Source organism: Scylla paramamosain, chromosome 40, assembly GCF_035594125.1.
Source record: "Scylla paramamosain isolate STU-SP2022 chromosome 40, ASM3559412v1, whole genome shotgun sequence".
NCBI lineage: Eukaryota > Metazoa > Arthropoda > Malacostraca > Decapoda > Portunidae > Scylla > Scylla paramamosain.
Window position 1 is genome coordinate 5,654,681 of NC_087190.1, and position 6,666 is coordinate 5,661,346.

General features: G+C 41.5%; 1 long non-coding RNA gene across 1 annotated transcript; it reads left to right on the forward strand.

Annotated features, from left to right (window-relative positions):
* Positions 1 to 170: 170 nt before the first annotated feature.
* On the forward strand, positions 171 to 2,970 carry LOC135092586 (uncharacterized). The gene is made up of 3 exons (XR_010262933.1): positions 171 to 265; positions 1,827 to 2,059; positions 2,407 to 2,970. It is a non-coding gene; the product is annotated as an uncharacterized LOC135092586 (long non-coding RNA).
* The last annotated feature ends 3,696 nt before the right edge of the window (positions 2,971 to 6,666 follow it).

Here is a 6,666-nt window from a genome sequence, read left to right on the forward strand (position 1 = left end):
GGTAGTCACTATACAAATTATTTCTGTATATTGCTCGTTTCATATTTGTTTGTTTCATAGTATTTGCTCGTTTCATATGATAACTACCTAGGAATAATGAGTGTTAATGAGTTTTTCATTTGTGTATGAATCCCTAGAGCGGTAAACCGAGGGAAGGTAGCTCAGGGAGGGAGGTCAAGCCGGCAGTCTATCTGTGGTATAGCAGCCGCACACACCTTGTTGGATTTAAACCTGTGGATTTATTTCCTGTGAGCGCCAGAGATTGGTGAGTGTTCCTCTATTATATTTGTGATAGGTTTAGGAATATATCAGGAAAGTGTAGTACTTTGTTGCTTGTTATTCTCTCCTGTTGTATTTACTTTACGTTACACCCAGAACTGTTACATATATGTTGTGTTTTTTGTGATATTTCAACGTAAATTGTCATAGTTAGGTAATCAAACATTCATGTGAGATTTATGTGACCTAGAACTGTGTTTACACCGTAAGGATAGTCACCATAGCTTGTTAGCTAGTAGTTTATTTGTCATGTATTTGTTAATTTCTTTTTCTTTTTTTTTTACACGTGTGTATAGTGATTTCATTGTGTTGCTCTAATGCCTTCATGTGGACTTTGTGATGTTACTTATGTTAATTTTGTATTGCATAGATTAATCAAGGGTCCTTCTCCAGTTGGACCGTTCACCCTCACGTTCACCCTCACATTCACTCTTACGTTCACCATATGGGACAAGTAAACACACACAAGAATCAACGAGTGTCAATAACCTGGCGTAATAATATACCAAGAAGTAATACCCTTGTCTAACGCCCCTGAGTGGGTGTTACAATATATATATTATATGTATATGTATGTATGTATGTATATTAGGGTGATCCAAAAAGCCATTTATGTTCTGGTACTTAATTATTGTCATTATTTTTGTTTGATTTCTTAAGGGAATCGCAGTGAAATGACGGTAACGAAATTATTGAAACGACCATAACGGCATTTATTATTTTTTGTGGGAAAAACTGAAATGGTATTTGACAAAATCTATACTTATTTTCAAAGCTTAAACCTTCATCTACAACCTCCATTTAAAATATTTTGATTTTTTCTTATAATCTCACAAAGTTTTGCATGACTGCAACGTCCTCTTTAACAATTAATAGCAAGAACACCAATGAATACAGAATGTTCTGGATAGTCTCATTATCCTCTTTAGCCATTAGTACTATCTTGGTAAAAATCACATCACGTTAACTACTTCTAGAGATATAGGTAAGAGTACACCCGTAAGTTACCTCCGAGCGAAACGACCGTAATGGTAGAATGACCCTTGCTGTGTTTGTCTGGTTGTTTGCCTTGCTGTGCTTGCCTGTTTTGTGTTTACCTGGTTGTGTTTGCCTGGTTGTTTGCCTTGCTGTGTTTGCCTGTTTTGTGTTTACCTGGTTGTGTTTGCCTGGTTGTGTTTTCCTGGTTGTGTTTGCCTGTTTTGTGTTTGCCTGTTTTGTGTTTGCCTGGTTGTCTTCACCTAGTTCTGGAGTATGTTTTGATGCTTTCATTTCACTATTTTGCACTTACGGAGTATTGTCATCTGGCAGCAAATTAGCACAACATCATAACCACATCTTCACTTAAGTCATTCCAGATGTCTGTAGTTCAGTGTGGGCAGCTGTGTTTCTTGATGTCACCAGAACACACCATCCCTTTCCAGTCACTACCTCCTGCAGTTACCCTTCATCTCTTCCTTTATACACCACCACCACCACCTACACCACCTCCTTCTGCAGTTACTCCTTGATCCCTTTCTGATCAGCACCACCTTCACTCCCTCCTGCAGGCACTGGGTGGGGCTGGCACTGCTCCTCCTCCAGCTGGAGTGTTCCCTGCGGTGCCTCTTTGCGTGGGCCAATAAGGTGCCTTAGCAGGTGATTACTGCCCAACACACGGCTCTTTACACTACCCTCGACCATGCCCTTGCTGCTCCTGTGACAGGAGGAAAAGCAGGAGGCGCAGGAGGAGGAGGAGAGGTGCAAATTGAAGAAAGAAGAGAAGAAAGTGGAATGACTGAAGGTATGTTTCAAGCTGTGGCTTTTCCGGTATTGTGGTGGCATTGGTATAACACTAGTAGTAGAAGTAGTAATAGTAGTAGTAAGCAGAAGAGGAGGAGGTGGAGGAGGTTGTGAGATTAAATATTAACAGGAGAGATGAAAAAAAAAAAAGTAATTTATGTATCCATATAGCAAGACGGCAAATAATGATGATGAAATAATAATAATAATATTAATAATAATAATACTAATAGTAATAATAATAATAATTATTTATTATTATTATTATTATTATTATTTTTACTACTACTATTATTATTATTACTATTATTATTATCATCGTCATAATCATACGTCAATCCCAAATAGGAACAAGAAAAGACGATGCTGATGAAACAGAAGAGGCAGAAATAAAGGACGATAAACACAAAAAGAAGATAGCGTTTGAGAGTTCCAATAAGGGTATGGAAAGTATAAAACATCCTATTCTTCCTCATCCACCTCTCCTCTCATCCACTCGCCTATCGCAGGAGACAGAAAATGCATTACAGGTTCTTAGAAGGTGGATAAGTGGATACAGGAGTCACTACCACCCTACTTCTCTCCTCCATGAGGCCCTCCTCTCTTCCACCTCCCTCCTGGGCGGGTGGAAGGAGTGGAAGAGAGTGGAGAGAAGCGAGATGGATTATGTGGAGTAGGAGAAACAGGTGGAGGTGTTGGTGGAAGAGATGGATAGACTGTGTGAGAGAGCGGAAGAGGTGAAAGGCAAGAGTGATGTGGAAGTGGGAGATAGGAAGGGGAATAAAGGAAGAACTGATAAATAGGTGAATAGTGACAATGGAGTAGAAAAGAAGGGAAATGAAGGAAGTGAAAGGACAGAAAACGATGAAGATAAACCCAAAATAAAAGGAAATCTAAGTTACCCACCTCTTTCACGCACGCACACCACCCTCCCATTAACAAAAACCACGGAATTCATAGCAAAAATCCATAATATAACCTTCCAAGTCCTTCACCGACCCAAATCTGAGCTGGAAGTGGTCTCAGTATTGAGAAGAATGACCACTAACATCAACGCCAGCCTCAGGAACACACAGGATAGTCTCTCCTTCAAACACACGCAGTTTAGAGAAAAGAAAAAAAATGAGGTCTAGACGAAGGGAGACTTATAAAAGACAACTCAACGCGGTGCCTGTGGTGGTGTGGACTTGCTACCACTTACTCCAGGCTGTTTATATGGTTCTTCCGTCTCTCCAAGATGTTCCAGAGATGGAGAGGGATAGTTTTTCCAGTCTCATGCGGGTCCTGGAGGGGGTACTCAAAGCTATGGAGAATTTAGCGTCACAAACAGATCCTTAGATGAATCGTTGGGACGAGGCTGTTTGTATATCAAGGGAGAATGTTGCCTTTGTCTTGAAGCATTTTGGGTGAGGTGCTTCTGTCCCCGGCTCTGTTATATGATTCTTTAAGCTTGTTTTACTTTCTGACTCGCCTTAGTTAAGTTTACCTGTACGTGTCTGTAAAGAGCAGGGTTTTTTTTTTTTTTTTCTTTTTTTTTTTTTTTTCTTTTTCTGTCTCTCAGTTGAGAATGTTCAATTTATTTTGAAGTATTTAAGGTGTGGTGCTTATGTTCCTCACTGTCATTTTTTTTTCAAGCTTGTTTTCTTTCCTGAGTTAAGTTTGTTTAAATTTAGAGGTGCGTGTCTGCGTGAAGAGCGGTTTTTCTGCCTATCAATGGAGAATGTTGCCTTTACCATGAGGCATTTGGGGCGTGGTGCTTGTGTCCTCAGCTGTTTTATGATTTTAAGCTTGTTTTACTTCCTATCTCAGTTTTGTTAACTTTGCCTGTCCGTGGCTGTGTGAAATGCAGTTTCCTTTCGTGAATCGTGATGTGTCTGTCTTTACTTTGAGACATTTGGGGCGTGGTGCTTGTTTCCCCAGCTGTTTCGTGGTTTTAAGCTTGTTTTCCTTCCTGACTCGCTGTAGTTAAGCTGTGCGTGTCTGGCCCGCATTCAGCTCTCTCAACACAACTATTTTTAAAAGCCACATAAATAATTAGCCGGGTTCTCTAAATAATAATGTAGAAATCTTGTTAATGTATCACTAGAACCATAACTACATCTTTAAAAACCCGTGTAACTTACCAAATACGCCCATATTCAGAAACACTCTACTCTCTCATCATGACTATTTTTAAAGGCCACAGAGATGATTAGTCTCTCATCATGACTATTTTTAAAGGCCACAGAGATGATTAGCCTGTTTCTCAAGACTGTTTTTCTTAATAATAATGTAGAAATCTTGTTAATCTGTCACTAGCACTGTATAAACACTCAAAAACCAGTGTGCCTTCATCTGCCTCGAGTCTTTTGAAAGTAGTGGAGGTGCGGAGCGGAAGTGTTTCAGAATACAGTCCTTTGTGAAGAGCAGTTTTTCGTGAATGAGACTTTTATAGTTTGAAATGTGAAAGAAAATAAAAGAAAAAACTTATGATCCTGGTTATCATATCTTAATGAAGTTTACCTTGCGTCTTGTTTTATCCCAGCGGTCTTCAACCTTTCCCCGCGCTGCACACAGAGCCAGGTGCTGATACGGGCGAGGTACACCCCCACTATGTCAAGGTGGAACTAATGACTGCTGAATGCGCCGCAGGAGCGAGTCTTGCCAGCTCGTACAGTCACCTAAAAAAAGTTGGTGACAGTCTCTTGGCAGCTGAATGCCCTTCCACCACTCACTTGTTCTACACATGAGATTTAATTATCGGCAGGGTGAAAGCTTCTGACCGGGAGGAAGATGTGGCGGGGAAAGAGTTAAAGAGAAGGGAGTAGGGGGGCCAGAGGCGGCCGAGGGCGTGTGTGTGTTTGATGAATTATATTGTAGGCAAGATCCAACCAGACTCGCTGGATCTTGATTGTACTGCAGGTATAAAAAAGAACAATGCACTTTACGATAATGATTATTATTCTTCTTACATTTATTATTTTAGTAGTTATGATATTAATAAGAATAACAATAATACTTAGAATGGACACAAACTGAACGAAATTTCTCTCTCTCTCTCTCTCTCTCTCTCTCTCTCTCTCTCTCTCTTTCAGATATGTACAGGAGGGAGAGATAGAATGAAAAGCGACAAAAGGAAGGAGAAAGAGGAGAACGGCAGGGATGAGTGAGGTTGTCACAGACTGCTGCTGTATTTATAATGATTTATATTATCAATGACAGCTGTCCTACACACACACACACACACACACACACACACACACACACACACACACACATAGACTGTCGCTAGGATGGTGAATTTGTAAGGGGTGGTTTGCTGGGCGGTGACTTACAACGATATTTGTTTGACGTGTGAAAAAAAAAATGAAAGCACACACACGTCCTCGGCCTCCCCTGGTCCCCCTACCCCCTCCTCTTTAACGCCTCCCCCGCCGCCCTCCCTCCCCGCCGGAAGCTTTCTTTCTGCTGGTAGGTAAATCCTGCGTGAATAACAAGCGAGTGCTTTAAGGGTGTAGTGGTGTGTTGTGGTGGTGGTGGTAGTGGTGAAGCACGTGTGCCAGTCACCACGCAACACAGGGGAGGGTTCCCACAGGCGGCTCCACACACAAGCTCTTTAATCTCATCTACTGCTGTTTGCACGCCATGATTGCTACTCCCACAACAGTCCACAATACTTAATTTTATCTTATTATCGTTGTGAATGTAAATGTTTACATTAAAATCGACAGTAGTTATTCTTATTGAACTTTTGGTGCGGCATGAACACAGGGAGGGAAATACTGTGTTCAAATATATCTTCTTTACCCTGAGGTGTGTTGAGGTTCCCATGGCCCAGTGGACAGAGTGACAGTCTGGAGGACCTTGAGTGTTGGACGCAAGCGTTCAAATCCCTCTTAAGAACTTAAAAAAAAAAATTAAAATAAATAAATAAAATTATCTGCTAAGAATATACTTAATATAATATTAATAAATATTATTGGACGCCATAAAAAAAATAATATATATTATATGATAAATGTTTAATATGAATTAACGTAACCAGAAGATGCGGAAGTAGACCAAGTTTACCAACAAATGTGTTGGGTGCTCGTGATGAACTTTAAGATTGCGTGAGGGAAGCGTGGGTACAAAACACACAGTATGGTGAAGGAGCTGCCCAGGGATGAACTGCCATCCCCACCCGTTGTCCCACCCTGTAAACTACAAAGATCACCAAACGGACTCACTCAAGTAGGTTAGGAGTAGGAAAGGTTACCATAGAATAGGATGGGAGTGGCTGGGATTCGATGGGAGAGGAGAGGCTGGGATTGGAATGCAGAGGACTGTCTGGGATTGACTAGGAGAGGAGAGGCTGGGAACAGCTGGGAGAGGAGTAATTGGGAATGGCTGGGAGAAGATGGGCTAGGAATGGCTGGGGGAGAGGTGGCTGGGAGAGACTGGGAGAGGAGTGGTTATGAATGGCTGAGAATGGTTAAGAGAGGAGTGGCTGGGAATGGCTGGGAGAGGAGTGACTGGGAACTGCTGGGAGAGAAGTGGCTGGGATTGGCTGGGAATGGGTGGGAGAGGAGTAGCTAGGAGAGAAGTGGCTGTGAGAAGAGTGGCTGGGAATAGCTGGGAGAGAAGTGT